This window comes from Nematostella vectensis, chromosome 9 (assembly GCF_932526225.1).
Source record: "Nematostella vectensis chromosome 9, jaNemVect1.1, whole genome shotgun sequence".
Lineage (NCBI taxonomy): Eukaryota > Metazoa > Cnidaria > Anthozoa > Actiniaria > Edwardsiidae > Nematostella > Nematostella vectensis.
This window is the reverse complement of record NC_064042.1, coordinates 16,817,498-16,842,581: the sequence shown is the minus strand read 5'-3', so window position 1 is coordinate 16,842,581 and position 25,084 is coordinate 16,817,498. Positions and strand designations below refer to the sequence as shown.

Sequence of the window (25,084 nt, the reverse complement as noted above, 5' to 3'; positions counted from 1 at the left end):
CTCATGTTAGCCTCGTTAGCGCAGTAGGCAGCGCGTCAGTCTCATAATCAAATGTAGAAATCTGAAGGTCGTGAGTTCGATCCTCACACGGGGCATATTTCTTTTCTTTTGAAAACGAATGACTCTATGACCGGTTTGACGAAAACACCACAAACACGCATAGAGAAGACACATTTTTCAGGTTGTCCTCGTTAGCGCAGTAGGCGGCGCGTCAATATCAGAATCGAATGTGGAAATCTGAATGTCGTGAGTTCGATCCTCAAACGGGGCATATTTTTTCTTTTGAAAACGAATGACTCTATGACCGGTTTGACGAAAACACCACAAACACGCATAGAGAAGACACATTTCTTATGTTGGCCTTGTTAGCGCAGTAGGAAGCGCGTCAGTATCATAATCAAATCTAGAAATCTGAAGGTCGTGAGTTCGATCCTCACACGGGGCACTTTTTTTTTTCTTTTGAAAACGAATGACTCTATGAGCGGTTTGACAAAAAACACAACAAACACGCATAGAGAAGACACTTTTCTCATGTTGGCCTCGTTAGCGCAGTAGGCAGCGCGTCAGTCTCATAATCAAATCTAGAAATCTGAAGGTGGTGAGTTCGATCATCACACGGGGCATATTTTTTCTTTTGAAAACGAATGGCTCTATGAGCGGTTTGACAAAAAACACAACTAACACGCATAGAGAAGACACTTTTCTCATGTTGGCCTCGTTAGCGCAGTAGGCAGCGCGTCAGTATCATAATCGAATGTAGAAATCTGAATGTCGTGAGTTCAATCCTCAGACGGGGCATATTTTTTTCTTTTGAAAACGAATGACTCTATGACCGGTTTGACGAAAACACCACAAACACGCATAGAGAAGACACATTTCTCATGTTAGCCTCGTTAGCGCAGTAGGCAGCGCGTCAATCTCATAATCTAGAAATCTCAAGGTCGTGAGTTCGATCCTCACACGGGGCATATTTTTTTCTTTTGAAAACGCAACAAACACGCATAGAGAAGACACATTTCTCATGTTGGCCTCGTTAACGCAGTAGGCAGCGCGTCGGTCTCATAATCTGATTTAGAAATCTGAAGGTCGTGAGTTCGATCCTCACACGGGGCATATTTTTTTTAAACGAATGACTGTATGACCGGTTTGACGAAAACACCACAAACACGCAGAAAGAAGACACATTTCCCATGTAGTCCTAGTCAGCGCAGTAGGCAGCGCGTCAGTCTTATAATCTGATTTAGAAATCTAAAGGTCGTGAGTTCGATCCTCACACGAGGCATATTTTTTTTCTTTTGTAAACGAAAGATTCTATGACCGGTTTGACGAAAACACCACAAACACGCATAGAAAAGACACATTTCTCATGTTGGCCTTGTTAGCGCAGTAGGCAGCGCGTCAGTCTCATAATCAAATGTAGAAATCGGAAGGTCGTGAGTTCGATCCTCACACGGGGCATATCTTATTCTTTTGAAAACGAATGACTCTATGACCGGTTTGACGAAAACACCACAAACACGCATAGAGAAGACACATTTCTCATGTTGCCTCATTAGCGCAGTAGGCGGCGCGTCAATATCATAATCGAATGTAGAAATCTGAATGTCGTGAGTTCGATCCTCACACGTGGCATATTTTTTCTTTTGAAAACGAATGACTCTATGACCGATTTGACGAAAACACCACAAATACGCATAGAGAAGAAACATTTCTCATGTTGGCCTCGTTAGCGCAGTATGCAGCGCGTCAGTCTCATAATCAAATGTAGAAATCGGAAGGTCGTGAGTTCGATCCTCACACGGGGCATATTTTATTCTTTTGAAAACGAATGACTCTATGACCGGTTTGACAAAAAAACACCACAAACACGCATAGAGAAGTCACTTTTCTCATTTTGGCCTCGTTAGCGCAGTAGGCAGCGCGTCAGTCTCATAATCTGATTTAAAAATCTGAAGGTCTTGAGTTCGATCCTCACACGAGGCATATTTTTTTCTTTTGAAAACGAATGACTCTATGACCGGTTTGACAAAAACACCACAAATACACATAGAGAAGACACATTTCTCATGTTGGGCTCGTTAGCGCAGTAGGCGGCGAGTCAGTATAATAATCGAATGTAGAAATCTGAATGTCATGAGTTCGATCCTCACACGGGGCATATTTTTCCTTTGAAAACGAATGACTCTATGACCGGTTTGACGAAAACACCACAAACACGCATAGAAAAGACACATTTCCCATGTATGCGTCGTTAGCGCAATAGGCAGCTCGTCAGTCTCATAATCTGATTTAGAAATCTGAAGGTCGTGAGTTCGATCCTCACACGGGGCATATTTGTTTAAAACGAATGACTGTATGACAGGTTTGACGAAAACACCACAAACACGAAGAAAGAAGACACATTTCCCATGTAGTCCTCGTCAGCGCATTAAGCAGCGCGTCAGTCTCATAATCAAATGTAGAAATCTGAAGGTCGTGAGCTCCATCCTCACACGGGGCATATTTTTTCTTTTGAAAACGAAAGACTCTATGACCGGTTTGACGAAAACACCACAAACACGGATAGAAAAGGCACATTTCCCATGTAGGCGTCGTTAGCGCAATAGGCAGCGCGTCAGTCTCATAATCAAATCTAGAAATCTGAAGGTCGTGAGTTTGATCCTCACACGGGGCACAATTTTTTTTCTTTTGAAAACGAATGACTCTATGAGCGGTTTGACAAAAAACACAACAAACACGCATAGAGAAGACACTTTTCTCATGTTGGCCTCGTTAGCGCAGTAGGCAGCGCGTCAGTATCATAATCGGATGTAGAAATCTGAATGTCGTGAGTTCGATCCTCAGACGGGGCATATTTTTTTCTTTTGAAAACGAATGACTCTATGACCGGTTTGACGAAAACACCACAAACACGCATAGAGAAGACACATTTCTCATGTTAGCCTCGTTAGCGCAGTAGGCAGCGCGTCAGTCTCATAATCGAATGTAGAAATCTGAAGGTCTTGAGTTCGATCCTCACGCGGGGCACAATTTTTTTTCTTTTGTAAACGAATGACTCTATAAGCGGTTTGACAAAAAACACAACAAACACGCATAGAGAAGACATTTTTCTCACGTTGGCCTTGTTAGCGCAGTAGGCAGCGCGTCAGTATCATAATCGGATGTAGAAATCTGAATGTCGTGAGTTCGATCCTCAGACGGGGCATATTTTTTTCTTTTGAAAACGAATGACTCTATGACCGGTTTGACGAAAACACCACAAACACGCATAGAGAAGACGCATTTCTCATGTTAGCCTCGTTAGCGCAGTAGGCAGCGCGTCAGTCTCATAATCGAATGTAGAAATCTGAAGGTCTTTAGTTCGATCCTCACGCGGGGCACAATTTTTTTTCTTTTGAAAACGAATGACTCTATGAGGTGTTTGACAAAAAAACACAACAAACACGCATAGAGAAGACATTTTTCTCATGTTGGCCTTGTTAGCGCAGTAGGCAGCGCGTCAGTATCATGATCGCAGTAGGCAATCCTCAGACGAGGCATATTTTTTTCTTTTGAAAATGAATGACGAATATTTTTCTCTTTTGAAAACGAATGACTCTATGAGCGGTTTGACGAAAACACCACAAACACGCATAAAAAAGACGCATTTCTCATGTTGGCTTCGTTAGCGCAGTAGGCAGCGCGTCAGTCTCATAATCAAATGTAGAAATCTTAAGGTCGTGAGCTCAATCCTCAGACGGGGCATATTTTTTCTTTTGAAAACGAAAGACTCTATGACCGGTTTGACGAAAACACCACAAACACGAATAGAAAAGGCACATTTCCCATGTAGGAGTCGTTAGCGCAATAGGCAGCGCGTCAGTCTCATAATCAAATCTAGAAATCTGAAGGTCGTGAGTTCGATCCTCACACGGGGCACAATTTTTTTTCTTTTGAAAACGAATGACTCTATGAGCGGTTTGACAAAAAACACAACAAACACGCATAGAGAAGACACTTTTCTCATGTTGGCCTCGTTAGCGCAGTAGGCAGCGCGTCAGTATCACAATCGAATGTAGAAATCTGAATGTCGTGAGTTCGATCCTTAGACGGGGCATATTTTTTTCTTTTGAAAACGAATGACTCTATGACCGGTTTGACGAAAACACCACAAACACGCATAGAGAAGACACATTTCTCATGTTAGCCTCGTTAGCGCAGTAGGCAGCGCGTCAGTCTCATAATCAAATGTAGAAATCTGAAGGTCGTGAGTTCGATCCTCACACGGGGCATATTTCTTTTCTTTTGAAAACGAATGACTCTATGACCGGTTTGACGAAAACACCACAAACACGCATAGAGAAGACACATTTTTCTGGTTGGCCTCGTTAGCGCAGTAGGCGGCGCGTCAATATCAGAATCGAATGTAGAAATCTGAATGTCGTGAGTTCGATCCTCAAACGGGGCATATTTTTTCTTTTGAAAACGAATGACTCTATGACCGGTTTGAGGAAAACACCACAAACACGCATAGAGAAGACACATTTCTTATGTTGGCCTTATTAGCGCAGTAGGAAGCGCGTCGGTATCATAATCAAATCTAGAAATCTGAAGGTCGTGAGTTCGATCCTCACACGGGGCACATTTTTTTTTCTTTTGAAAACGAATGACTCTATAAGCGGTTTGACAAAAAACACAACAAACACGCATAGAGAAGACACTTTTCTCATGTTGGCCTCGTTAGCGCAGTAGGTAGCGCGTCAGTCTCATACTCAAATCTAGAAATCTGAAGGTCGTGAGTTCGATCCTCACACGGGGAATATTTTTTTTCTTTTGAAAACGAATGACTCTATGACCGGTTTGACAAAAACACCACAGACACGTATAGAGAAGACACATTTCTCAGGTTGGCCTCGTTAGCGCAGTAGGCAGCGCGTCAGTCTCATAATCAAATGTAGAAATCTTAAGGTCGTGAGCTCAATCCTCAGACGGGGCATATTTTTTCTTTTGAAAACGAAAGACTCTATGACCGGTTTGACGAAAACACCACAAACACGAATAGAAAAGGCACATTTCCCATGTAGGCGTCGTTAGCGCAATAGGCAGCGCGTCAGTCTCATAATCAAATCTAGAAATCTGAAGGTCGTGAGTTGGATCCTCACACGGGGCACAATTTTTTTTCTTTTGAAAACGAATGACTCTATGAGCGGTTTGACAAAAAACACAACAAACACGCATAGAGAAGACACTTTTCTCATGTTGGCCTCGTTAGCGCAGTAGGCAGCGCGTCAGTATCACAATCGAATGTAGAAATCTGAATGTCGTGAGTTCGATCCTTAGACGGGGCATATTTTTTTCTTTTGAAAACGAATGACTCTATGACCGGTTTGACGAAAACACCACAAACACGCATAGAGAAGACACATTTCTCATGTTAGCCTCGTTAGCGCAGTAGGCAGCGCGTCAGTCTCATAATCAAATGTAGAAATCTGAAGGTCGTGAGTTCGATCCTCACACGGGGCATATTTCTTTTCTTTTGAAAACGAATGACTCTATGACCGGTTTGACGAAAACACCACAAACACGCATAGAGAAGACACATTTTTCAGGTTGGCCTCGTTAGCGCAGTAGGCGGCGCGTCAATATCAGAATCGAATGTAGAAATCTGAATGTCGTGAGTTCGATCCTCAAACGGGGCATATTTTTTCTTTTGAAAACGAATGACTCTATGACCGGTTTGACGAAAACACCACAAACACGCATAGAGAAGACACATTTCTTATGTTGGCCTTGTTAGCGCAGTAGGAAGCGCGTCAGTATCATAATCAAATCTAGAAATCTGAAGGTCGTGAGTTCGATCCTCACACGGGGCACATTTTTTTTTCTATTGAAAACGAATGACTCTATGAGCGGTTTGACAAAAAACACAACAAACACGCATAGAGAAGACACTTTTCTCATGTTGGCCTCGTTAGCGCAGTAGGTAGCGCGTCAGTCTCATACTCAAATCTAGAAATCTGAAGGTCGTGAGTTCGATCCTCACACGGGGAATATTTTTTTTCTTTTGAAAACGAATGACTCTATGACCGGTTTGACAAAAACACCACAAACACGTATAGAGAAGACACATTTCTCAGGTTGGCCTCGTTAGCGCAGTAGGCAGCGCGTCAGTCTCATAATCAAATGTAGAAATCTTAAGGTCGTGAGCTCAATCCTCAGACGGGGCATATTTTTTCTTTTGAAAACGAAAGACTCTATGACCGGTTTGACGAAAACACCACAAACACGAATAGAAAAGGCACATTTCCCATGTAGGCGTCGTTAGCGCAATAGGCAGCGCGTCAGTCTCATAATCAAATCTAGAAATCTGAAGGTCGTGAGTTCGATCCTCACACGGGGCACAATTTTTTTTCTTTTGAAAACGAATGACTCTATGAGCGGTTTGACAAAAAACACAACAAACACGCATAGAGAAGACACTTTTCTCATGTTGGCCTTGTTAGCGCAGTAGGCAGCGCGTCAGTATCACAATCGAATGTAGAAATCTGAATGTCGTGAGTTCGATCCTTAGACGGGGCATATTTTTTTCTTTTGAAAACGAATGACTCTATGACCGGTTTGACGAAAACACCACAAACACGCATAGAGAAGACACATTTCTCATGTTAGCCTCGTTAGCGCAGTAGGCAGCGCGTCAGTCTCATAATCAAATGTAGAAATCTGAAGGTCGTGAGTTCGATCCTCACACGTGGCATATTTCTTTTATTTTGAAAACTAATGACTCTATGACCGGTTTGACGAAAACACCACAAACACGCATAGAGAAGACACATTTTTCAGGTTGGCCTCGTTAGCGCAGTAGGCGGCGCGTCAATATCAGAATCGAATGTAGAAATCTGAATGTCGTGAGTTCGATCCTCAAACGGGGCATATTTTTTCTTTTGAAAACGAATGACTCTATGACCGGTTTGACAAAAACACCACAAACACGCATAGAGAAGACACATTTCTTATGTTGGCCTTGTTAGCGCAGTAGGAAGCGCGTCAGTATCATAATCAAATCTAGAAATCTGAAGGTCGTGAGTTCGATCCTCACACGGGGCACATTTTTTTTCTTTTGAAAACGAATGACTCTATGAGCGGTTTGACAAAAAACACAACAAACACGCATAGAGAAGACACTTTTCTCATGTTGGCCTCGTTAGCGCAGTAGGTAGCGCGTCAGTCTCATACTCAAATCTAGAAATCTGAAGGTCGTGAGTTCGATCCTCACACGGGGCACATTTTTTTTCTTTTGAAAACGAATGACTCTATGACCGGTTTGACAAAAACACCACAAACACGTATAGAGAAGACACATTTCTCAGGTTGGCCTCGCTAGCGAAGTAGGCAGCGTGTCAGTCTCATAATCAAATGTAGAAATCTGAAGGTCGTGAGTTCGATCCTCACACGGGGCATATTTTATTCTTTTGAAAACGATTGACTCTATGACCGGTTTGACAAAAAAACACCACAAACACGCATAGAGAATACACTTTTCTCATGTTGGCCTCGTTAGCGCAGTAGGCAGCGCGTCAGTCTCATAATCGAATGTAGAAATCTGAAGGTCGTGAGTTCGATCCTCACACGGGGCACATGTTTTTTTTTCTTTTGAAAACGAATGACTCTATGAGCGGTTTGACAAACAACACAACAAACACGCATAGAGAAGAGACTTTTCTCATGTTGGCCTCGTTAGCGCAGTAGGCAGCGCGTCAGTCTCATAATCAAATGTAGAAATCTGAAGGTCGTGAGATCGATCCTCACACGGGGCATATTTTTTTCTTTTGAAAACGAATGACTCTATGACAGGTTTGACGAAAACACCACAAACACGCATAGAGAAGACACATTTCTTATGTTGGCCTTGTTAGCGCAGTAGGAAGCGCGTCAGTATCATAATCAAATCTAGAAATCTGAAGGTCTTGAGTTCGATCCTCACACGGGGCATATTTTTTTTCTTTTGAAAACGAATGACTCTATGACCGGTTTGACGAAAACACCACAAACACGCATAGAGAAGACACATTTCTCATGTTGGACTCGTTAGCGCAGTAGGCGGCGCGTCAGTATCATAATCGAATGTAGAAATCTGAATGTCGTGAGTTCGATCCTCACACGGGGCATATTTTTTCTTTTGAAAACGAAAGACTCTATGACCGTTTTGACGAAATGACCACAAACACGCATAAAAAGGCACATTTCCCATGTAGTCGTCGTTAGCGCAATAGGCAGCGCGTCAGTCTCATAATCAAATCTAGAAATCTGAAAGTCGTGAGTTTGATCCTCACACGGGGCACATTTTTTTTTCTTTTGAAAACGAATGACTCTATGAGCGGTTAAACAAAAAACACAACAAACACGCATAGAGAAGATACTTTTCTCATGTTGGCCTCGTTAGCGCAGTAGGCAGCGCGTCAGTCTCATACTCAAATCTAGAAATCTGAAGGTCGTGAGTTCGATCCTCACACGGGGCATATTTTTTTTCTTTTGAAAACGAATGACTCTATGACCGGTTTGACAAAAAACACAACAAACACGCATAGAGAAGACACTTTTCTCATGTTGGCCTCGTTAGCGAAGTAGGTAGCGCGTCAGTCTCATACTCAAATCTAGAAATCTGAAGGTCGTGAGTTCGATCCTCACACGGGGCATATTTTTTTTCTTTTGAAAACGAATGACTCTATGACCGGTTTGACGAAAACACCACAAACACGTATAGAGAAGACACATTTCTCAGGTTGGCCTCGCTAGCGCAGTAGGCAGCGTGTCAGTCTCATAATCAAATGTAGAAATCTGAAGGTCGTGAGTTCGATCCTCACACGGGGCATATTTTATTCTTTTGAAAACGATTGACTCTATGACCGGTTTGACAAAAAAACACCACAAACACGCATAGAGAATACACTTTTCTCATGTTGGCCTCGTTAGCGCAGTAGGCAGCGCGTCAGTCTCATAATCGAATGTAGAAATCTGAAGGTCTTGAGTTCGATCCTCACGCGGGGCATATTTTTCTCTTTTGAAAACAAATGACTCTATGAGCGGTTTGACGAAAACACCACAAACACGCATAGAAAAGACGCATTTCTCATGTTGGCCTCGTTAGCGCAGTAGGCAGCGCGTCAGTCTCATAATCAAATCTAGAAATCTGAAGGTCGTGAGTTCGATCCTCACAAGGGGCACATTTTTTTTCTTTTGAAAACGAATGACTCTATGAGCGGTTTGACAAAAAACACAACAAACACGCATAGAGAAGACACTTTTCTCATGTTGGCCTCGTTAGCGCAGTAGGCAGCGCGTCAGTATCATAATCGAATGTAGAAATCTGAATGTTGTGAGTTCGATCCTCAGACGAGGCATATTTTTTTTCTTTTGAAAACTAATGACTCTATGACCGGTTTGACGAAAACACCACAAACACGCATAGAGTAGACACATTTCTCATGTTAGCCTCGTTAGCGCAGTAGGCAGCGCGTCAGTCTCATAATCAAATGTAGAAATCTGAAGGTCGTGAGTTCGATCCTCACACGGGGCATATTTTTTTTCTTTTGAAAACGAATGACTCTATGACCGGTTTGACGAAAACACCACAAACACGCATAGAGAAGACATATTTTTCATGTTGGCCTCGTTAGCGCAGTAGGCGGAGCGTCAATATCATAATCGAATGTAGAAATCTTAATGTTGTGAGTTCGATCCTCACACGGGGCATATTTTTTCTTTTGAAAACGAAAGACTCTATGACCGGTTTGACGAAAACACCACAAACACGCATAGAAAAGACGCATTTCTCATGTTGGCCTCGTTAGCGCAGTAGGCAGCGCGTCAGTCTCATATTCAAATGTAGAAATCTGAAGGTCGTGAGTTCGATCCTCACACGGGGCATATTTTATTCTTTTGAAAACGATTGACTCTATGACCGGTTTGACAAAAAAACACCACAAACACGCATAGAGAATACACTTTTCTCATGTTGGCCTCGTTAGCGCAGTAGGCAGCGCGTCAGTCTCATAATCGAATGTAGAAATCTGAAGGTCTTGAGTTCGATCCTCACGCGGGGCATATTTTTCTCTTTTGAAAACAAATGACTCTATGAGCGGTTTGACGAAAACACCACAAACACGCATAGAAAAGACGCATTTCTCATGTTGGCCTCGTTAGCGCAGTAGGCAGCGCGTCAGTCTCATAATCAAATCTAGAAATCTGAAGGTCGTGAGTTCGATCCTCACAAGGGGCACATTTTTTTTCTTTTGAAAACGAATGACTCTATGAGCGGTTTGACAAAAAACACAACAAACACGCATAGAGAAGACACTTTTCTCATGTTGGCCTCGTTAGCGCAGTAGGCAGCGCGTCAGTATCATAATCGAATGTAGAAATCTGAATGTTGTGAGTTCGATCCTCAGACGGGGCATATTTTTTTTCTTTTGAAAACTAATGACTCTATGACCGGTTTGACGAAAACACCACAAACACGCATAGAGAAGACACATTTCTCATGTTAGCCTCGTTAGCGCAGTAGGCAGCGCGTCAGTCTCATAATCAAATGTAGAAATCTGAAGGTCGTGAGTTCGATCCTCACACGGGGCATATTTTTTTTCTTTTGAAAACGAATGACTCTATGACCGGTTTGACGAAAACACCACAAACACGCATAGAGAAGACATATTTTTCATGTTGGCCTCGTTAGCGCAGTAGGCGGAGCGTCAATATCATAATCGAATGTAGAAATCTTAATGTTGTGAGTTCGATCCTCACACGGGGCATATTTTTTCTTTTGAAAACGAAAGACTCTATGACCGGTTTGACGAAAACACCACAAACACGCATAGAAAAGACGCATTTCTCATGTTGGCCTCGTTAGCGCAGTAGGCAGCGCGTCAGTCTCATAATCGAATGTAGAAATCTGAATGTCGTGAGTTCGATCCTCAGACGGGGCATATTTTTTTCTTTTGAAAACGAATGACTCTATGACTGGTTTGACGAAAACACCACAAACACGCATAGAGAAGACACATTACTTATGTTAGCCTCGTTAGCGCAGTAGGCAGCGCGTCAGTCTCATAATCTGATTTAGAAATATGAAGCTTCGTGAGTTCGATCCTCACACAGGGCATATTTTTTTCTATTGAAAACGAATGACTCTATGACCGGTTTGACGAAAACACCACAAACACGCATAGAGAAGACACATTTTTCAGGTTGGCCTCGTTAGCGCAGTAGGCAGCGCGTCAGTCTCATAATCAAATGTAGAAATCTTAAGGTCGTGAGCTCAATCCTCAGACGGGGCATATTTTTTCTTTTGAAAACGAAAGACTCTATGACCGGTTTGACGAAAACACCACAAACACGAATAGAAAAGGCACATTTCCCATGTAGGCGTCGTTAGCGCAACAGGCAGCGCGTCAGTCTCATAATCAAATCTAGAAATCTGAAGGTCGTGAGTTCGATCCTCACACGGGGCACAATTTTTTTTCTTTTGAAAACGAATGACTCTATGAGCGGTTTGACAAAAAACACAACAAACACGCATAGAGAAGACACTTTTCTCATGTTGGCCTCGTTAGCGCAGTAGGCAGCGCGTCAATATCAGAATCGAATGTAGAAATCTGAATGTCGTGAGTTCGATCCTTAGACGGGGCATATTTTTTTCTTTTGAAAACGAATGACTCTATGACCGGTTTGACGAAAACACCACAAACACGCATAGAGAAGACACATTTCTCATGTTAGCCTCGTTAGCGCAGTAGGCAGCGCGTCAGTCTCATAATCAAATGTAGAAATCTGAAGGTCGTGAGTTCGATCCTCACACAGGGCATATTTCTTTTCTTTTGAAAACGAATGACTCTATGACCGGTTTGACGAAAACACCACAAACACGCATAGAGAAGACACATTTTTCTGGTTGGCCTCGTTAGCGCAGTAGGCGGCGCGTCAATATCAGAATCGAATGTAGAAATCTGAATGTCGTGAGTTCGATCCTCAAACGGGGCATATTTTTTCTTTTGAAAACGAATGACTCTATGACCGGTTTGACGAAAACACCACAAACACGCATAGAGAAGACACATTTCTTATGTTGGCCTTGTTAGCGCATAGGCGGAGCGTCGATCTCATAATTTTTACTTTTGAAAATGAATTACACTTTGACCGGTTTGAAAAAAACACGACAAACTCACATAGTGAAGGCACATTTCTCAATCTGGCATTCGATCTCGTAGAAAAAAACACCAGAAACACGCATAGAGAAGACGGATTAATCATGTTGGCCTCATTATCGCAGTAGGCAGCGCGTCAGTCTCATAATCTGATTTTGAAATCTGAAGGTCTTGAGTTCGGTCGTCACACCGGGCACATTTTTTCTTTTGACAATGAATGACCCTATGACCGGTTTGATTGAAACACCACAAACACGCATAGAGAAGACACATTTCTCATGTAGGCCTCGTTAGCGCAGTAGGCGGAGCGTCAATATCATAATCGAATGTAGAAATCTGAAGGTCGTGAGTTCGATCCTCACACGGGGCACATTTTTTTTTCTTTTGAAAACGAATGACTCTATGAGCGGTTTGACAAAAAACACAACAAACACGCATAGAGAAGACACTTTTCTCATGTTGGCCTCGTTAGCGCAGTAGGTAGCGCGTCAGTCTCATACTCAAATCTAGAAATCTGAAGGTCGTGAGTTCGATCCTCACACGGGGAATATTTTTTTTCTTTTGAAAACGAATGACTCTATGACCGGTTTGACAAAAACACCACAAACACGTATAGAGAAGACACATTTCTCAGGTTGGCCTCGTTAGCGCAGTAGGCAGCGCGTCAGTCTCATAATCAAATGTAGAAATCTTAAGGTCGTGAGCTCAATCCTCAGACGGGGCATATTTTTTATTTTGAAAACGAAAGACTCTATGACCGGTTTGACGAAAACACCACAAACACGAATAGAAAAGGCACATTTCCCATGTAGGCGTCGTTAGCGCAATAGGCAGCGCGTCAGTCTCATAATCAAATCTAGACATCTGAAGGTCGTGAGTTCGATCCTCACACGGGGCACAATTTTTTTTCTTTTGAAAACGAATGACTCTATGAGCGGTTTGACAAAAAACACAACAAAAACGCATAGAGAAGACACTTTTCTCATGTTGGCCTCGTTAGCGCAGTAGGCAGCGCGTCAGTATTACAATCGAATGTAGAAATCTGAATGTCGTGAGTTCGATCCTTAGACGGGTCATATTTTTTTCTTTTGAAAACGAATGACTCTATGACCGGTTTGACGAAAACACCACAAACACGCATAGAGAAGACACATTTCTCATGTTAGCCTCGTTAGCGCAGTAGGCAGCGCGTCAGTCTCATAATCAAATGTAGAAATCTGAAGGTCGTGAGTTCGATCCTCACACGGGGCATATTTCTTTTCTTTTGAAAACGAATGACTCTATGACCGGTTTGACGAAAACACCACAAACACGCATAGAGAAGACACATTTTTCAGGTTGGCCTCGTTAGCGCAGTAGGCGGCGCGTCAATATCAAAATCGAATGTAGAAATCTGAATGTCGTGAGTTCGATCCTCAAACGGGGCATATTTTTTCTTTTGAAAACGAATGACTCTATGACCGGTTTGACGAAAACACCACAAACACGCATAGAGAAGACACATTTCTTATGTTGGCCTTGTTAGCGCAGTAGGAAGCGCGTCAGTATCATAATCAAATCTAGAAATCTGAAGGTCGTGAGTTCGATCCTCACACGGGGCACATTTTTTTTTCTTTTGAAAACGAATGACTCTATGAGCGGTTTGACAAAAAACACAACAAACACGCATAGAGAAGACACTTTTCTCATGTTGGCCTCGTTAGCGCAGTAGGTAGCGCGTCAGTCTCATACTCAAATCTAGCAATCTGAAGGTCGTGAGTTCGATCCTCACACGGGGAATATTTTTTTTCTTTTGAAAACGAATGACTCTATGACCGGTTTGACAAAAACACCACAAACACGTATAGAGAAGACACATTTCTCAGGTTGGCCTCGCTAGCGCAGTAGGCAGCGTGTCAGTCTCATAATCAAATGTAGAAATCTGAAGGTCGTGAGTTCGATCCTCACACGGGGCATATTTTATTCTTTTGAAAACGATTGACTCTATGACCGGTTTGACAAAAAAACAACACAAACACGCATAGAGAATACACTTTTCTCATGTTGGCCTCGTTAGCGCAGTAGGCAGCGCGTCAGTCTCATAATCGAATGTAGAAATCTGAAGGTCTTGAGTTCGATCCTCACGCGGGGCATATTTTTCTCTTTTGAAAACAAATGACTCTATGAGCGGTTTGACGAAAACACCACAAACACGCATAGAAAAGACGCATTTCTCATGTTGGCCTCGTTAGCGCAGTAGGCAGCGCGTCAGTCTCATAATCAAATGTAGAAATCTGAAGGTCGTGAGCTCGATCCTCACACGGGGCATATTTTTTCTTTTGAAAACGAAAGACTCTATGACCGGTTTGACGAAAACACCACAAACACGAATAGAAAAGGCACATTTCCCATGTAGGCGTCGTTAGCGCAATAGGCAGCGCGTCAGTCTCATAATCAAATCTAGAAATCTGAAGGTCGTGAGTTCGATCCTCACAAGGGGCACATTTTTTTTCTTTTGAAAACGAATGACTCTATGAGCGGTTTGACGAAAACACCACAAACACGCATAGAGAAGACACATTTTTCAGGTTGGCCTCGTTAGCGCAGTAGGCGGCGCGTCAATATCAGAATCGAATGTAGAAATCTGAATGTCGTGAGTTCGATCCTCAAACGGGGCATATTTTTTCTTTTGAAAACGAATGACTCTATGACCGGTTTGACGAAAACACCACAAACACGCATAGAGAAGACACATTTCTTATGTTGGCCTTGTTAGCGCAGTAGGAAGCGCGTCAGTATCATAATCAAATCTAGAAATCTGAAGGTCGTGAGTTCGATCATCACACGGGGCACATTTTTTTTTTTCAAAACGAATGACTCTATGACCGGTTTGAAGAAAACACCACAGACACACATAGAGAAGACGCATTTCTCATGTTGGCCTCGTTAGCGCAGTAGACAGAGCGTCAGTCTCATAATCAAATGTAGAAATCTGAAGGTCATGAGTTCGATCCTCAAACGGGGCATATTTTTTTTATTTTGAAAACGAATGACTCTATGAGCGGTTTGACAAAAGCACCACAAACACGCATAGAAAAGACCCATTTCTCATGTTGGCCTCGTTAGCGCAGTAGGCAGCGCGTCAGTCTCATAATCAAATGTAGAAATCTGAAGGTCGTGAGTTCGATCCTCACACGGGGCATATTTTTTTCTTTTGAAAACGTATGACTCTATGACCGGTTTGAAGAAAATACCACAAACACGCATAGAGAAGACACATTTCTCAGGTTGGCCTCGCTAGCGCAGTAGGCAGCGCGACAGTCTCATAATCAAATGTAGAAATCTGAAGGTCGTGAGTTCGATCCTCACACGGGGCATATTTTTTTTCTTTTGAAAACGAATGACTCTATGACCGGTTTGACGAAAACACCACAAACACGCATAGAGAAGACACATTTCTCATGTTAGCCTCGTTAGCGCAGTAGGCAGCGCGCCAGCGCGTCAGTCTCAGCGCGTCAGTCTCATAATCAAATGTAGAAATCTGAAGGTCGTGAGTTCGATCCTCACACGGGGCATATTTCTTTTCTTTTGAAAACGAATGACTCTATGACCGGTTTGACGAAAACACCACAAACACGCATAGAGAAGACACATTTTTCTGGTTGGCCTCGTTAGCGCAGTAGGCGGCGCGTCAATATCAGAATCGAATGTAGAAATCTGAATGTCGTGAGTTCGATCCTCAAACGGGGCATATTTTTTCTTTTGAAAACGAATGACTCTATGACCGGTTTGACGAAAACACCACAAACACGCATAGAGAAGACACATTTCTTATGTTGGCCTTGTTAGCGCAGTAGGAAGCGCGTCAGTATCATAATCAAATCTAGAAATCTGAAGGTCGTGAGTTCGATCCTCACACGGGGCACATTTTTTTTTTCTTTTGAAAACGAATGACTCTATGAGCGGTTTGACAAAAAACACAACAAACACGCATAGAGAAGACACTTTTCTCATGTTGGCCTCGTTAGCGCAGTAGGTAGCGCGTCAGTCTCATACTCAAATCTAGAAATCTGAAGGTCGTGAGTTCGATCCTCACACGGGGAATATTTTTTTTCTTTTGAAAACGAATGACTCTATGACCGGTTTGACAAAAACACCACAAACACGTATAGAGAAGACACATTTCTCAGGTTGGCCTCGTTAGCGCAGTAGGCAGCGCGTCAGTCTCATAATCAAATGTAGAAATCTTAAGGTCGTGAGCTCAATCCTCAGACGGGGCATATTTTTTCTTTTGAAAACGAAAGACTCTATGACCGGTTTGACGAAAACACCACAAACACGAATAGAAAAGGCACATTTCCCATGTAGGCGTCGTTAGCGCAATAGGCAGCGCGTCAGTCTCATAATCAAATCTAGACATCTGAAGGTCGTGAGTTCGATCCTCACACGGGGCACAATTTTTTTTCTTTTGAAAACGAATGACTCTATGAGCGGTTTAACAAAAAACACAACAAACACGCATAGAGAAGACACTTTTCTCATGTTGGCCTCGTTAGCGCAGTAGGCAGCGCGTCAGTATCACAATCGAATGTAGAAATCTGAATGTCGTGAGTTCGATCCTTAGACGGGGCATATTTTTTTCTTTTGAAAACGAATGACTCTATGACCGGTTTGACGAAAACACCACAAACACGCATAGAGAAGACACATTTCTCATGTTAGCCTCGTTAGCGCAGTAGGCAGCGCGTCAGTCTCATAATCAAATGTAGAAATCTGAAGGTCGTGAGTTCGATCCTCACACGGGGCATATTTCTTTTCTTTTGAAAACGAATGACTCTATGACCGGTTTGACGAAAACACCACAAACACGCATAGAGAAGACACATTTTTCAGGTTGGCCTCGTTAGCGCAGTAGGCGGCGCGTCAATATCAGAATCGAATGTAGAAATCTGAATGTCGTGAGTTCGATCCTCAAACGGGGCATATTTTTTCTTTTGAAAACGAATGACTCTATGACCGGTTTGACGAAAACACCACAAACACGCATAGAGAAGACACATTTCTTATGTTGGCCTTGTTAGCGCAGTAGGAAGCGCGTCAGTATCATAATCAAATCTAGAAATCTGAAGGTCGTGAGTTCGATCCTCACACGGGGCACATTTTTTTTTCTTTTGAAAACGAATGACTCTATGAGCGGTTTGACAAAAAACACAACAAACACGCATAGAGAAGACACTTTTCTCATGTTGGCCTCGTTAGCGCAGTAGGTAGCGCGTCAGTCTCATACTCAAATCTAGAAATCTGAAGGTCGTGAGTTCGATCCTCACACGGGGAATATTTTTTTTCTTTTGAAAACGAATGACTCTATGACCGGTTTGACAAAAACACCACAAACACGTATAGAGAAGACACATTTCTCAGGTTGGCCTCGCTAGCGCAGTAGGCAGCGTGTCAGTCTCATAATCAAATGTAGAAATCTGAAGGTTGTGAGTTCGATCCTCACACGGGGCATATTTTATTCTTTTGAAAACGATTGACTCTATGACCGGTTTGACAAAAAAACACCACAAACACGCATAGAGAATACACTTTTCTCATGTTGGCCTCGTTAGCGCAGTAGGCAGCGCGTCAGTCTCATAATCGAATGTAGAAATCTGAAGGTCTTGAGTTCGATCCTCACGCGGGGCATATTTTTCTCTTTTGAAAACAAATGACTCTATGAGCGGTTTGACGAAAACACCACAAACACGCAAAGAAAAGACGCATTTCTCATGTTGGCCTCGTTAGCGCAGTAGGCAGCGCGTCAGTCTCATAATCAAATGTAGAAATCTGAAGGTCGTGAGCTCGATCCTCACACGGGGCATATTTTTTCTTTTGAAAACGAAAGACTCTATGACCGGTTTGACGAAAACACCACAAACACGAATAGAAAAGGCACATTTCCCATGTAGGCGTCGTTAGCGCAATAGGCAGCGCGTCAGTCTCATAATCAAATCTAGAAATCTGAAGGTCGTGAGTTCGATCCTCACAAGGGGCACATTTTTTTTCTTTTGAAAACGAATGACTCTATGAGCGGTTTGACGAAAACACCACAAACACGCATAGAGAAGACACATTTTTCAGGTTGGCCTCGTTAGCGCAGTAGGCGGCGCGTCAATATCAGAATCGAATGTAGAAATCTGAATGTCGTGAGTTCGATCCTCAAACGGGGCATATTTTTTTTTTGAAAACGAATGACTCTATGACCGGTTTGACGAAAACACCACAAACACGCATAGAGAAGACACATTTCTTATGTTGGCCTTGTTAGCGCAGTAGGAAGCGCGTCAGTATCATAATCAAATCTAGAAATCTGAAGGTCGTGAGTTCGATCATCACACGGGGCACATTTTTTTTTTTCAAAACGAATGACTCTATGACCGGTTTGAAGAAAACACCACAGACACACATAGAGAAGACGCATTTCTCATGTTGGCCTCGTTAGCGCAGTAGACAGAGCGTCAGTCTCATAATCAAATGTAGAAATCTGAAGGTCATGAGTTCGATCCTCAAACGGGGCATATTTTTTTTATTTTGAAAACGAATGACTCTATGAGCGGTTTGACGAAAGCACCACAAACACGCATAGAAAAGACCCATTTCTCATGTTGGCCTCGTTAGCGCAGTAGGCAGCGCGTCAGTCTCATAATCAAATGTAGAAATCTGAAGGTCGTGAGTTCGATCCTCACACGGGGCATATTTTTTTCTTTTGAAAACGTATGACTCTATGACCGGTTTGAAGAAAATACCACAAACACGCATAGGAAAGACACATTTCTCAGGTTGGCCTCGCTAGCGCAGTAGGCAGCGCGTCAGTCTCATAATCAAATGTAGAAATCTGAAGGTCGTGAGTTCGATCCTCACACGGGGCATATTTTTTTTCTTTTAAAAACGAATGACTCTATGACCGGTTTGACGAAAACACCACAAACACGCATAGAGAAGACACATTTCTCATGTTAGCCTCGTTAGCGCAGTAGGCAGCGCGCCAGTCTCATAATCAAATGTAGAAATCTGAAGGTCATGAGTTCGATCCTCACACGGGGCATATTTTTTTTCTTTTGAAAACGAATGACTCTATGACCGGTTTGACAAAACACCACAAACACACATAGAGAAGACACATTTCTCATGTTGGCCTCATTAGCGCAGTAGGCGGCGCGTCAATATCATAATCGAATTTAGAAATCTGAATGTCGTGAGTTCGATCCTCAAACGGGGCATATTTTTTCTTTTGAAAACGAATGACTCTATGACCGGTTTGACAAAAACACCATAAACACACATAGAGAAGACACATTTTCCATGTAGGCGTCGTTAGCGCAATAGGCAGCGCGTCAGTCTTATAATCTGATTTAGAAATATGAAGGTCGTGATTTCGATCCTCACACAGGGCATATTTTTTTTCTTTTGAAAACGAATGACTCTATGACCGGTTTGACGAAAACACCACAAACACGCATAGAGAAGACACATTTCTTATGTTGGCCTTGTTAGCGCAGTAGGAAGCGCGTCAGTATCATAATCAAATCTAGAAATCTGAAGGTCGTGAGTTCGATCCTCACACGGGGCACATTTTTTTTTCTTTTGAAAACGAATGACTCTATGAGCGGTTTGACAAAAAACACAACAAACACGCATAGAGAAGACACTTTTCTCATGTTGGCCTCGTTAGCGCAGTAGGTAGCGCGTCAGTCTCATACTCAAATCTAGAAATCTGAAGGTCGTGAGTTCGATCCTCACACGGGGAATATTTTTTTTCTTTTGAAAACGAATGACTCTATGACCGGTTTGACAAAAACACCACAAACACGTATAGAGAAGACACATTTCTCAGGTTGGCCTCGCTAGCGCAGTAGGTAGCGCGTCAGTCTCATACTCAAATCTAGAAATCTGAAGGTCGTGAGTTCGATCCTCACACGGGGCATATTTTTTTTCTTTTGAAAACGAATGTCTCTATGACCGGTTTGACGAAAACACCACAAACACGCATAGAGAAGACACATTTTTCAGGTTGGCCTCGTTAGCGCAGTAGGCAGCGCGTCAGTCTCATAATCAAATGTACAAATCTGAAGGTCGTGAGATCGATCCTCACACGGGTCATATTTTTTTCTTTTGAAAACGAAAGACTCTATGAACGGTTTGACGAAAACACCACAAACACGCATAGAAAAGGCACATTTCCCATGTAGGCGTCGTTAGCGCAATAGGCAGCGCGTCAGTCTCATAATGAAATCTAGAAATCTGAAGGTCGTGAGTTCAATCCTCAGACGGGGCATATTTTTTTCTTTTGAAAACGAATGACCCTATGACCGGTTTGACGAAAACACCACAAACACGCATAGAGAAGACACATTTCTCATGTTAGCCTCGTTAGCGAAGTAGGCAGCGCGTCAGTCTCATAATCAAATCTAGAAATCTAAAGGTCGTGAGTTCGATCCTCACACGGGGCACATTTTTTTTTCTTTTGAAAACGAATGACTCTATGAGCGGTTTGACAAAAAACACAACAAACACGCATAGAGAAGACACTTTTCTCATGTTGGCCTCGTTAGCGCAGTAGGTAGCGCGTCAGTCTCATACTCAAATCTAGAAATCTGAAGGTCGTGAGTTCGATCCTCACACGGGGAATATTTTTTTTCTTTTGAAAACGAATGACTCTATGACCGGTTTGACAAAAACACCACAAACACGTATAGAGAAGACACATTTCTCAGGTTGGCCTCGCTAGCGCAGTAGGCAGCGTGTCAGTCTCATAATCAAATGTAGAAATCTGAAGGTCGTGAGTTCGATCCTCACACGGGGCATATTTTATTCTTTTGAAAACGATTGACTCTATGACCGGTTTGACAAAAAAACACCACAAACACGCATAGAGAATACACTTTTCTCATGTTGGCCTCGTTAGCGCAGTAGGCAGCGCGTCAGTCTCATAATCGAATGTAGAAATCTGAAGGTCTTGAGTTCGATCCTCACGCGGGGCATATTTTTCTCTTTTGAAAACAAATGACTCTATGAGCGGTTTGACGAAAACACCACAAACACGCATAGAAAAGACGCATTTCTCATGTTGGCCTCGTTAGCGCAGTAGGCAGCGCGTCAGTCTCATAATCAAATGTAGAAATCTGAAGGTCGTGAGCTCGATCCTCACACGGGGCATATTTTTTCTTTTGAAAACGAAAGACTCTATGACCGGTTTGACGAAAACACCACAAACACGAATAGAAAAGGCACATTTCCCATGTAGGCGTCGTTAGCGCAATAGGCAGCGCGTCAGTCTCATAATCAAATCTAGAAATCTGAAGGTCGTGAGTTCGATCCTCACAAGGGGCACATTTTTTTTCTTTTGAAAACGAATGACTCTATGAGCGGTTTGACGAAAACACCACAAACACGCATAGAGAAGACACATTTTTCAGGTTGGCCTCGTTAGCGCAGTAGGCGGCGCGTCAATATCAGAATCGAATGTAGAAATCTGAATGTCGTGAGTTCGATCCTCAAACGGGGCATATTTTTTTTTTGAAAACGAATGACTCTATGACCGGTTTGACGAAAACACCACAAACACGCATAGAGAAGACACATTTCTTATGTTGGCCTTGTTAGCGCAGTAGGAAGCGCGTCAGTATCATAATCAAATCTAGAAATCTGAAGGTCGTGAGTTCGATCATCACACGGGGCACATTTTTTTTTTTCAAAACGAATGACTCTATGACCGGTTTGAAGAAAACACCACAGACACACATAGAGAAGACGCATTTCTCATGTTGGCCTCGTTAGCGCAGTAGACAGAGCGTCAGTCTCATAATCAAATGTAGAAATCTGAAGGTCATGAGTTCGATCCTCAAACGGGGCATATTTTTTTTATTTTGAAAACGAATGACTCTATGAGCGGTTTGACGAAAGCACCACAAACACGCATAGAAAAGACCCATTTCTCATGTTGGCCTCGTTAGCGCAGTAGGCAGCGCGTCAGTCTCATAATCAAATGTAGAAATCTGAAGGTCGTGAGTTCGATCCTCACACGGGGCATATTTTTTTCTTTTGAAAACGTATGACTCTATGACCGGTTTGAAGAAAATACCACAAACACGCATAGAGAAGACACATTTCTCAGGTTGGCCTCGCTAGCGCAGTAGGCAGCGCGTCAGTCTCATAATCAAATGTAGAAATCTGAAGGTCGTGAGTTCGATCCTCACACGGGGCATATTTTTTTTCTTTTGAAAACGAATGACTCTATGACCGGTTTGACGAAAACACCACAAACACGCATAGAGAAGACACATTTCTCATGTTAGCCTCGTTAGCGCAGTAGGCAGCGCGCCAGTCTCATAATCGAATGTGGAAATCTGAAGGTCGTGAGTTCGATCCTCACACGGGGCATATTTTATTCTTTTGAAAACGATTGACTCTATGACCGGTTTGACAAAAAAACACCACAAACACGCATAGAGAATACACTTTTCTCATGTTGGCCTCGTTAGCGCAGTAGGCAGCGCGTCAGTCTCATAATCGAATGTAGAAATCTGAAGGTCTTGAGTTCGATCCTCACGCGGGGCATATTTTTCTCTTTTGAAAACAAATGACTCTATGAGCGGTTTGACGAAAACACCACAAACACGCATAGAAAAGACGCATTTCTCATGTTGGCCTCGTTAGCGCAGTAGGCAGCGCGTCAGTCTCATAATCAAATGTAGAAATCTGAAGGTCGTGAGCTCGATCCTCACACGGGGCATATTTTTTCTTTTGAAAACGAAAGACTCTATGACAGGTTTGACGAAAACACCACAAACACGAATAGAAAAGGCACATTTCCCATGTAGGCGTCGTTAGCGCAATAGGCAGCGCGTCAGTCTCATAATCAAATCTAGAAATCTGAAGGTCGTGAGTTCGATCCTCACAAGGGGCACATTTTTTTTCTTTTGAAAACGAATGACTCTATGAGCGGTTTGACGAAAACACCACAAACACGCATAGAGAAGACACATTTTTCAGGTTGGCCTCGTTAGCGCAGTAGGCGGCGCGTCAATATCAGAATCGAATGTAGAAATCTGAATGTCGTGAGTTCGATCCTCAAACGGGGCATATTTTTTTTTTGAAAACGAATGACTCTATGACCGGTTTGACGAAAACACCACAAACACGCATAGAGAAGACACATTTCTTATGTTGGCCTTGTTAGCGCAGTAGGAAGCGCGTCAGTATCATAATCAAATCTAGAAATCTGAAGGTCGTGAGTTCGATCATCACACGGGGCACATTTTTTTTTTTTCAAAACGAATGACTCTATGACCGGTTTGAAGAAAACACCACAGACACACATAGAGAAGACGCATTTCTCATGTTGGCCTCGTTAGCGCAGTAGACAGAGCGTCAGTCTCATAATCAAATGTAGAAATCTGAAGGTCATGAGTTCGATCCTCAAACGGGGCATATTTTTTTTATTTTGAAAACGAATGACTCTATGAGCGGTTTGACGAAAGCACCACAAACACGCATAGAAAAGACCCATTTCTCATGTTGGCCTCGTTAGCGCAGTAGGCAGCGCGTCAGTCTCATAATCAAATGTAGAAATCTGAAGGTCGTGAGTTCGATCCTCACACGGGGCATATTTTTTTCTTTTGAAAACGTATGACTCTATGACCGGTTTGAAGAAAATACCACAAACACGCATAGAGAAGACACATTTCTCAGGTTGGCCTCGCTAGCGCAGTAGGCAGCGCGTCAGTCTCATAATCAAATGTAGAAATCTGAAGGTCGTGAGTTCGATCCTCACACGGGGCATATTTTTTTTCTTTTGAAAACGAATGACTCTATGACCGGTTTGACGAAAACACCACAAACACGCATGGAGAAGACACATTTCTCATGTTAGCCTCGTTAGCGCAGTAGGCAGCGCGCCAGTCTCATAATCGAATGTGGAAATCTGAAGGTCGTGAGTTCGATCCTCACACGGGGCATATTTTATTCTTTTGAAAACGATTGACTCTATGACCGGTTTGACAAAAAAACACCACAAACACGCATAGAGAATACACTTTTCTCATGTTGGCCTCGTTAGCGCAGTAGGCAGCGCGTCAGTCTCATAATCGAATGTAGAAATCTGAAGGTCTTGAGTTCGATCCTCACGCGGGGCATATTTTTCTCTTTTGAAAACAAATGACTCTATGAGCGGTTTGACGAAAACACCACAAACACGCATAGAAAAGACGCATTTCTCATGTTGGCCTCGTTAGCGCAGTAGGCAGCGCGTCAGTCTCATAATCAAATGTAGAAATCTGAAGGTCGTGAGCTCGATCCTCACACGGGGCATATTTTTTCTTTTGAAAACGAAAGACTCTATGACCGGTTTGACGAAAACACCACAAACACGAATAGAAAAGGCACATTTCCCATGTAGGCGTCGTTAGCGCAATAGGCAGCGCGTCAGTCTCATAATCAAATCTAGAAATCTGAAGGTCGTGAGTTCGATCCTCACAAGGGGCACATTTTTTTTCTTTTGAAAACGAATGACTCTATGAGCGGTTTGACGAAAACACCACAAACACGCATAGAGAAGACACATTTTTCAGGTTGGCCTCGTTAGCGCAGTAGGCGGCGCGTCAATATCAGAATCGAATGTAGAAATCTGAATGTCGTGAGTTCGATCCTCAAACGGGGCATATTTTTTTTTTGAAAACGAATGACTCTATGACCGGTTTGACGAAAACACCACAAACACGCATAGAGAAGACACATTTCTTATGTTGGCCTTGTTAGCGCAGTAGGAAGCGCGTCAGTATCATAATCAAATCTAGAAATCTGAAGGTCGTGAGTTCGATCATCACACGGGGCACATTTTTTTTTTTCAAAACGAATGACTCTATGACCGGTTTGAAGAAAACACCACA

The 25,084-nt window shown here is 42.8% G+C and overlaps 16 non-coding genes across 16 annotated transcripts; all 16 read left to right on the top strand.

Moving 5' to 3' along the window:
• Positions 1-9: 9 nt before the first annotated feature.
• On the top strand, positions 10-95 carry Trnam-cau. Its single transcript is given in 2 exon segments — positions 10-46; positions 60-95. It is a non-coding gene; the product is annotated as a tRNA-Met (tRNA).
• Positions 96-4,185: 4,090 nt separating this feature from the next.
• Trnam-cau lies at positions 4,186-4,271 on the top strand. Its single transcript is given in 2 exon segments — positions 4,186-4,222; positions 4,236-4,271. It is a non-coding gene; the product is annotated as a tRNA-Met (tRNA).
• Positions 4,272-5,416: 1,145 nt separating this feature from the next.
• Positions 5,417-5,502, top strand: Trnam-cau. Its single transcript is given in 2 exon segments — positions 5,417-5,453; positions 5,467-5,502. It is a non-coding gene; the product is annotated as a tRNA-Met (tRNA).
• Positions 5,503-7,174: 1,672 nt separating this feature from the next.
• Positions 7,175-7,260, top strand: Trnam-cau. The gene is given in 2 exon segments: positions 7,175-7,211; positions 7,225-7,260. It is a non-coding gene; the product is annotated as a tRNA-Met (tRNA).
• Positions 7,261-7,527: 267 nt separating this feature from the next.
• Positions 7,528-7,613, top strand: Trnam-cau. Its single transcript is given in 2 exon segments — positions 7,528-7,564; positions 7,578-7,613. It is a non-coding gene; the product is annotated as a tRNA-Met (tRNA).
• A 796-nt stretch (positions 7,614-8,409) lies between these two features.
• On the top strand, positions 8,410-8,495 carry Trnam-cau. Its single transcript is given in 2 exon segments — positions 8,410-8,446; positions 8,460-8,495. It is a non-coding gene; the product is annotated as a tRNA-Met (tRNA).
• Positions 8,496-9,467: 972 nt separating this feature from the next.
• Trnam-cau lies at positions 9,468-9,553 on the top strand. The gene is given in 2 exon segments: positions 9,468-9,504; positions 9,518-9,553. It is a non-coding gene; the product is annotated as a tRNA-Met (tRNA).
• Positions 9,554-9,817: 264 nt separating this feature from the next.
• Positions 9,818-9,903, top strand: Trnam-cau. Its single transcript is given in 2 exon segments — positions 9,818-9,854; positions 9,868-9,903. It is a non-coding gene; the product is annotated as a tRNA-Met (tRNA).
• A 619-nt stretch (positions 9,904-10,522) lies between these two features.
• Positions 10,523-10,608, top strand: Trnam-cau. The gene is given in 2 exon segments: positions 10,523-10,559; positions 10,573-10,608. It is a non-coding gene; the product is annotated as a tRNA-Met (tRNA).
• A 2,733-nt stretch (positions 10,609-13,341) lies between these two features.
• Positions 13,342-13,427, top strand: Trnam-cau. The gene is given in 2 exon segments: positions 13,342-13,378; positions 13,392-13,427. It is a non-coding gene; the product is annotated as a tRNA-Met (tRNA).
• Positions 13,428-15,271: 1,844 nt separating this feature from the next.
• Trnam-cau lies at positions 15,272-15,357 on the top strand. Its single transcript is given in 2 exon segments — positions 15,272-15,308; positions 15,322-15,357. It is a non-coding gene; the product is annotated as a tRNA-Met (tRNA).
• Positions 15,358-16,876: 1,519 nt separating this feature from the next.
• On the top strand, positions 16,877-16,962 carry Trnam-cau. The gene is given in 2 exon segments: positions 16,877-16,913; positions 16,927-16,962. It is a non-coding gene; the product is annotated as a tRNA-Met (tRNA).
• A 1,843-nt stretch (positions 16,963-18,805) lies between these two features.
• Positions 18,806-18,891, top strand: Trnam-cau. The gene is given in 2 exon segments: positions 18,806-18,842; positions 18,856-18,891. It is a non-coding gene; the product is annotated as a tRNA-Met (tRNA).
• A 1,144-nt stretch (positions 18,892-20,035) lies between these two features.
• Positions 20,036-20,121, top strand: Trnam-cau. Its single transcript is given in 2 exon segments — positions 20,036-20,072; positions 20,086-20,121. It is a non-coding gene; the product is annotated as a tRNA-Met (tRNA).
• A 2,019-nt stretch (positions 20,122-22,140) lies between these two features.
• On the top strand, positions 22,141-22,226 carry Trnam-cau. Its single transcript is given in 2 exon segments — positions 22,141-22,177; positions 22,191-22,226. It is a non-coding gene; the product is annotated as a tRNA-Met (tRNA).
• Positions 22,227-23,717: 1,491 nt separating this feature from the next.
• Positions 23,718-23,803, top strand: Trnam-cau. Its single transcript is given in 2 exon segments — positions 23,718-23,754; positions 23,768-23,803. It is a non-coding gene; the product is annotated as a tRNA-Met (tRNA).
• Positions 23,804-25,084: the final 1,281 nt, after the last annotated feature.